Source organism: Daphnia pulicaria, unplaced genomic scaffold (assembly GCF_021234035.1).
Source record: "Daphnia pulicaria isolate SC F1-1A unplaced genomic scaffold, SC_F0-13Bv2 h1tg000065l, whole genome shotgun sequence".
Taxonomy (NCBI): Eukaryota; Metazoa; Arthropoda; class Branchiopoda; order Diplostraca; family Daphniidae; genus Daphnia; species Daphnia pulicaria.
In genome coordinates, this window is record NW_025804787.1 from 17501 (window position 1) to 25000 (window position 7500).

At 48.7% G+C, this 7500-nt stretch overlaps 3 non-coding genes across 3 annotated transcripts in view; all 3 read right to left on the reverse strand.

The window, feature by feature from the left end:
• LOC124317925 overlaps nt 1-422 on the reverse strand; it is a 4577-nt gene extending 4155 nt beyond the window's left edge. Inside the window, exon 1 of the ribosomal RNA XR_006912394.1 lies at nt 1-422. This exon is cut by the window's left edge and continues 4155 nt beyond it. This is a non-coding gene — a ribosomal RNA (large subunit ribosomal RNA).
• A 641-nt stretch (nt 423-1063) lies between these two features.
• Nucleotides 1064-1216, reverse strand: LOC124317927. Its single transcript, XR_006912395.1, has one exon. It is a non-coding gene; the product is annotated as a 5.8S ribosomal RNA (ribosomal RNA).
• A 936-nt stretch (nt 1217-2152) lies between these two features.
• On the reverse strand, nt 2153-4447 carry LOC124317930. Its single transcript, XR_006912398.1, has one exon. It is a non-coding gene; the product is annotated as a small subunit ribosomal RNA (ribosomal RNA).
• Nucleotides 4448-7500: the final 3053 nt, after the last annotated feature.

A 7500-nucleotide genomic window follows, 5' to 3' on the forward strand; every position in this document is an offset into this window, starting at 1 on the left:
CACTCTTGAACTCTCTCTTCAAAGTTCTTTTCAACTTTCCCTCGCGGTACTTGTTCGCTATCGGTCTCGTGGCGATATTTAGCCTTAGAAGGAGTTTACCTCCCGCTTAGGGCTGCACGCTCAAGCAACCCGACTCTTGGGAAGGGATCCGATGCACGGTCTCGGCTCGTCTTATCTACGGGCCTGACACCCTCTGTGGGTTGCTCGCCCCGTTCATGGAGACTTGGACGATAGATACCGGACAGACGCGCACGATCCTCCCGAACACCACATTCCTCGGCACCCGCTCAACCGGGCGCGAGGTTCGGTGCTGGGCTCATCCCTGTTCGCTCGCCGCTACTAAGGGAATCCTTGTTAGTTTCTTTTCCTCCGCTTACTGATATGCTTAAGTTCAGCGGGTAGTCTCATCTAAACTGAGGTCAGAATGAATTGTTTGTTTTCAAAAGGAGACAACACTTTATCTAGCTCGGCAGACTTTGGCGTTTTAAAGCCGGGAAAGATTGAATAATTGCCGGTTCAAATTTTTTTTTTTCGAAATAAAGCGAGTCTCTCGTTATTCGCAAAAATTAATTTACGAAAAGTGACAGGGCGTCCTGCGGCTTTTTGTATTGAAACAACGCGTCGTGCGCGAACCAAGCTTGCATAACGAGCGGTTAGAGTGAGTGATAATTCGCGGTGGTCGACACTTCGACACGCCCGGCGCACACACACAACTAAACTCGCGTTGAAGCGGTATATCGCGCACACGCAGCCGACACCTTGTTCGAGAAGATGTGTTTATTTCTAAAATTTTTTTTTGAGTTGGCTCAAAAATTTCCCATCTGTTTTGCCATCGAAAAAGGTTTCTTTTGAATAGAGAGGAAAAAAACAAAACAGGGCGAACCTTCTTTTATTTTTCCCCCTTTTTTGTATTTGAGGCATCGCGGACACTTAAGTCGCGCGGCACCCAGACGTTAGAGATTCGGGAGCTTTTATGCGGTCAGGCCGGGTGAAAAATAAATCTCGCCGCGACCCAACATGCAAAACCAAGACTGAAAAAATCTCTGTTCGTTCATCATTCGACCGACCCTCAGTCAGATGTGGCCCGAGCGAGAAGCTGGGCCGCCATTTACGTTCAAGATTTCGATGCTCCATGTGTTCTGCAGTTCGCATGGATTAGCGCACTTTGCTGCGCTCTTCATCGATCCACGAGCCTAGTGATCCACCGTTCAGGGTCGTATATAAAACGACATATTCGTTTTCTTCTCTCTTTTTCTCCAACCCGCCCAAGCAAATGAATGCGAGGGCGGAGAAAGAAAGCCAGAAAGAAAATGTTCCGATAAACACTCGTACTAGAATTTGGGTTTAGTGTGTTATTGTGATTTTGAATTCTTCCTACTTCATCGAGAGGGCGAAGGGCAAGCTTAAAAAACATTCGGTTTTCAACGGCATAGTGTCGGGCTTTGGAGTGTTAGTCTATACGACGCACACGCACGCAACCACGAGTATCTACGCCCGAAAAGAACGTCCAGAGTAAAGTCTCACACTTTCGTCCCCCACCGAGAATCAAAAAATCCCGAAGACGAAGAGAGAAACAAAAAAAAAACAATTTCGATTGGGCGTATCCGCTTTAAACCACCGCGCATCAGAGCGCCTGATACCCGTTCAAAATCTTGATGTTTTTTTTTTTTTTTTCCGACTCTCCATCCACCGAGTTTTTATTTTTCAAAGTGTTTGATTTAGGGACTAAGACTTTATAAAATCTCCTTTATTGTTCCTTCGGTACTCGCGGCCCAGGCGGGCTATCGTATTCTTCACTCTACTAACGTCAACACTGTGAGCGCCGCTAAAGGTCGAATGAATCTATAGAGACATTCACCATCGAAGCAGGAAGAATTTGCTCACGGCCATAGACCAAATCGAAAGACTTTGTGTTTTTTTTTGAGCCGAGAGGAAAGAAAAATCAATTTGAAAAGGCGAATCCGCTTTAAACCACCGCGCATCAGAGCGCCTGATACCCGTTCAAAATAAATGATTTTCTTCCGTCAACCCACACATAGTTCATACGATGTCTTACGCCGAAAGACTTTTGATGGGGTTTTTTTTGTTTTGCAACTTTTAGTTGTTTCGTGCTCAACCAAAGCCATATGCGCAAAACATTTGTCTTGTTCGTTTATGATCCTTCCGCAGGTTCACCTACGGAAACCTTGTTACGACTTTTACTTCCTCTAAAGGATCAAGTTCGACCATCTTTCAGTCTCGCCGTTGGTAGGCACCGCACGGGCAGAGATTGCTCCCCACTCGACGGCACCCCGACAAGCCCGTCCGAAGGCCTCACTAAATCATTCAATCGGTAGTAGCGACGGGCGGTGTGTACAAAGGGCAGGGACGTAATCGACGCGGGCTAGTGACCCGCGCCTACTAGGGATTCCTGGTTCATGGGGATCATTGCAGTCCCCAATCCCAACCACGAAGGAGGTTCAGCGGTTACCCGGTCCTTTCGGACAGGGAGAGTGAAACACGCTGATTCCTTCAGTGTAGCGCGCGTGCGGCCCAGGACATCTAAGGGCATCACAGACCTGTTATTGCTCACTGTCACGCGGCTGGACGCCGCTTGTCCCTCTAAGAAGACTGCGTGACGGACGCGAGAGCAGAAGGTATCGCCGGGGATGACGACGACCGAATAACAATAGAGCCAGCCCCCGCGAGACATTCCCGACAAAGCCCCGCCATACCTCATCCGCCAGGCAACCAACCCGTGAAGGCCGTACACCCGACGAACAAAGCACAACGAAACCAAGCCGAGAGATTGCCTCACTAAAGGAACCAGTCCCACCGAGACCCGAATCGCCGCCACCTGATCCCGACGCCTCCGTACTCCCTTCGGTTTCAATTGATAAAACCCGTCACCTATTTAGCAGGCTAGAGTCTCGTTCGTTATCGGAATTAACCAGACAAATCGCTCCACCAACTAAGAACGGCCATGCACCACCACCCACCGAATCAAGAAAGAGCTCTCAATCTGTCAATCCTTCCAGTGTCCGGGCCTGGTGAGGTTTCCCGTGTTGAGTCAAATTAAGCCGCAGGCTCCACTCCTGGTGGTGCCCTTCCGTCAATTCCTTTAAGTTTCAGCTTTGCAACCATACTTCCCCCGGAACCCAAAGACTTTGGTTTCCCGGAAGCTGCCCGTCGAGTCATTGGAGTAACTCCGACGGATTGCTGGTTGGCATCGTTTATGGTTAGAACTAGGGCGGTATCTGATCGCCTTCGAACCTCTAACTTTCGTTCTTGATCAAGGAAAACATTCTTGGCAAATGCCTTCGCTGTTGTTCGTCTTGCGGCGGTCCAAGAATTTCACCTCTGTCGCCGCAGTACGAATGCCCCCGTCCGTCTCTATTGACCATTACCTCGGGTCCAAAAGTAAAAGACCAGCAAAATCGGACCGAGGTCCTATTCCATCATTCCATGCTGCGATATTCAGGCGTTGGGATACACCTGCTTTGAGCACTCTAATTTGTTCAAAGTAAACGTTGCCGGCCGCCCGAGACACCCGGTGAAGGGCACCCCGAACGATTGACTGGGTGGAGCGAATCGAGTCAACTACGACCAAAATTTAAAAAAGAACCCGAAAGAACTTTCCAACTCTGGCCGCAGATACAACAACGACGCACCGACCACCACTCCGGCGATGTTGTCCGACCGTGAAGAGAGTCGGGCTTTGACACCCGGGCTCCCAGAGCGTGAAACGCAACACCCTTGATTCAGAGCGGCGCCGCCCGGCCGAAGACAGACATCCGACTACGAGCTTTTTAACCGCAACAACTTTAATATACGCTATTGGAGCTGGAGTTACCGCGGCTGCTGGCACCAGACTTGCCCTCCAATGGTTCCTCGTTAAAGGATTTAAAGTGTACTCATTCCAATCACGGGGCCTCGGAAGAGTCCCGTATCGTTATTTTTCGTCACTACCTCCCCGTGCCGGGAGTGGGTAATTTGCGCGCCTGCTGCCTTCCTTGGATGTGGTAGCCGTTTCTCAGGCTCCCTCTCCGGAATCGAACCCCGATTCCCCGTTACCCGTTGCAACCATGGTAGGCGCGTAACCTACCATCGACAGTTGATAAGGCAGACATTTGAAAGATACGTCGCCGGCGCGAAGGCCGTGCGATCGGCGTGAAGTTATCCAGAGTCACCAAAATTGGTACGGTGCGCGAGCCCGAAAGCCCGGCCCCGACTGGTTTTGATCTAATAAAAGCACCTCTTCTGCGAGCCCGAAAGCCCGCAGTCGAGGCTCGAGTGCATGTATTAGCTCTAGAATTACCACAGTTATCCAAGTAGGATGGAGTGGATCTAAGGAACCATAACTGATTTATTGAGCCATTCGCGGTTTCGCCGTCTAGCGGCTTGTACTTAGACATGCATGGCTTAATCTTTGAGACAAGCATATGCTACTGGCAGGATCAACCAGGTATTTCGTGTATGTTTGTTTGATATGCATCCGGCGAGTTGCGGGTTTTTATTTCGCCCACGCATCACCAAACACACACCAAATCAACACGTTTTTCGTTTTTTTTCTTTTTCTTCGGAAACTAAAATTTTTGATCGCAACGCCTGGCGTGTCACAGCGAGTCCCAGTGAAGAGAAACACCGATCCGATCCGTTTGTTGGATTTTTTTCATTTCAATTTCCAAAGTCAAAGACCATTCAACGGTCTATGAGCCCAAAGTGAATCGGATTCATTCGACCGGTCTTGATATATTCATCAACTTTTTTATTACGGTTTTCGACGGTCATATGTGGCGTGCTGTATGCTCATAAGTCAAGCCTGCTTTACTAAGCTGACAAGCATACATCTTTTAAATTTTTGTGGGCTCAGAGTTTTATTTTTATTTTTCCACCGCCGAGGCACACTCTCGCATCACCCCGCACGACACACACACACACACACACCTCACCGCTCAACGGTCACACGAGGCAGAATTTTCCGCAAAGACTTTCGAAGAGAAAGAGAAAACTCGGAACAACCGCGGTCAGAGGCCAGCATAGAGGCATCGTATAGAAAGTCATGGGCGGAAAAAAACAAATCATTTCAAGTCGAGACAAGCAACCAGACTACCCCTATAAAAGTGCGCAATTCTTTAAGAGTTCACCGAAGAATGACCGAGATCAAGTATGCACGAAACGAACATATTCCAAGGGCAGCTGAATAAGCGATTCTGCGCCGAAGCGCGAGAAAAGCAAGCGGTACACCGATGGGGATCGTTTTTTTTATCGTGTTAGATTCGTTGTTGTCAAGCAAGGATTCTCAAAATGTTTTTTGCATTGCACCCAAGTTTCGTACTGATTACTTGTCGCAGACCGGTGACTGTCAAAAAAAATTTTTTTACGTTTTTTCTTGAGAGGTCACTGCCTACACACAACTCCGGGCGGGCCGTACACTCACAGCCGTTTGAAATTCTCCCTTCGTGTGTCATGGCCATAACTGAGCGTACATCTTACCGGGCGCCGAGTTGATCTGGCTTGTTCGATGAACGTTCGGGATACGTACAATCGATATAGCTCCAACCGTAACTCGTTGTAATTACGCCGGCCATACTCAGCGGGCGCTCAGCTCAGCTCTCGATATCTTCCGTCGAAGGGAAGTTCGTAGTAAAAGAGAGTCAGAGTCGACGCCACATTTTGCGGTCCTCGCATCTCATCCGATTTTTGAATTTTATAGATTTGCCATCACTTCCACCCAATTCTCTCGTATATTTCAATCTCTTGACTTTGTCCGACCGGGCCGTCTTCGCCCCCCTTCAACTCCGTCCATCTCCACTTCTGTGTTCCACACAACGAGCTTCCGTCAAACGGCAAAATGTGAAATATGCGCACGCCGCACGAAATAATTTGAAAGCGTTCTGTTTGGTGGCTTTTTTATTTTTTATCTCTCGGCTCACACACACACACACACATTTCCGCCTGACGGTAATTTTTTTTGATACGGTGTCAAAAAGTGAAAAGACGCGCACCATTTTCTTTTCTCTTCCGTATCGTCGCTGACGGTAAACGCTGATGGTTATGATGCCGTAAGTTTGGAAGAAAGAATCTTTCCCGTCTTGTCTTGTTACGGTAAAATAACAAAGAACAAGCGTCCGATTTCTCTCACAGACGGCCACAGACAAACCACACGTGCCGAAGAAACGAAACGTCCGAAACCAAAAAAATGTTTGACGCGCGCACCTCTTCTGAACTTTTCGACCAAGAGTCGTTGGATCGAGTGACGAGCTTCTCAGCTGTCGCACCAATCGGTGAAGCGGGGCGTTTGAATTCCCGTCCACATCGCGGTTCGGATATATTTTTACATATACCGACCATCGGAAATTTCGAAAACGGTTTTAACCGAAGGAATGATATTTCACACACCGACAGCTCATCGAGTTCGTCTCCGTTCAACGGTTTTTTTTTTTTAAGACTTTTTTGATCGCATGGGGCTAAACTGGTTAGAGCAAAGCCGCGATCCAAGCAGTGAAAAAAAAACAAAGACAGTGCAAGCGCGATCGAACGGAATCGAAACTAAAATCATGTGAAGTGGCGGGCGGAAAGGAGCTCAGCTACGGTGGAAATGAAACTACAACTAACGCCGACCGGACAACTTCCCATTCTGCGTCTTCGTTTCATTTCCCAAAGCTCCCCGTCGATACCAAAGTTTTTGCGTCGAAGCTACTAAAGAAATTTCGCGCTTTCCTTTTTCGCCTCTTTCGCCTTCCCCTTCGATATCTATCCAACCACCGGCTTCGACTTTATTTCTTTCACCCGTCTATTCGCCCGATAGTCGACGGTCGGCCCATTCTTTGGTATCGGCCAGGCGGACTAACAAGAAGTAAGACTCGTTTGAAAAATTTGGACCGGGCTTTACAATCGCTGCTTGTCGTAATGTCGCAAATTTGAAAAAAATTTTCAATTCGAGAAACCCAAACTATTCGACACTTCGAAAATTTTTGGGACTCTGAAAATTTTTCCGAGTTTAGGAATCGAGACCTCTTCTATACTAAGGAAAACCACTAATGTTCCGCCGCATAATGTCTCCGTTTTCCGGCTCATTTTTAGCGATTGGACGGGGACATTGCCCCATCCAACCGCCAGCCGACTTTCAGGAACCGTCGTTTTCAAAGTTGGGACTTAGAAAATTTTCGACGAGTGGGAATTTTTTACGGTCGCAAGTCATCACGACACGCCCGACCAACCCATTTGAGAGCCGCCACGCCTCGACGGTGTGACGGCTTTTTTTCGAATCGACGGGTCTCGCTCACTCCTCTCTCGCGCCGACCAGAGGCCGGGCGAGAGAGTCGTTGCCAAACACCGTCGTCGGAAATGGGAGAATTTGAGTGGGAATTTTTTACGGTCGCGAGTCATCACGACACGCCCGACCAACCCACTTGAGAGCCGCCACGCCTCGACGGTGTGACGGCTTCTCTTTTCGAATCGACGGGTCCTCGCTCACTCCTCTCTCGCGCCGACCAGTGGCCGGGCGAGAGAGTCGTT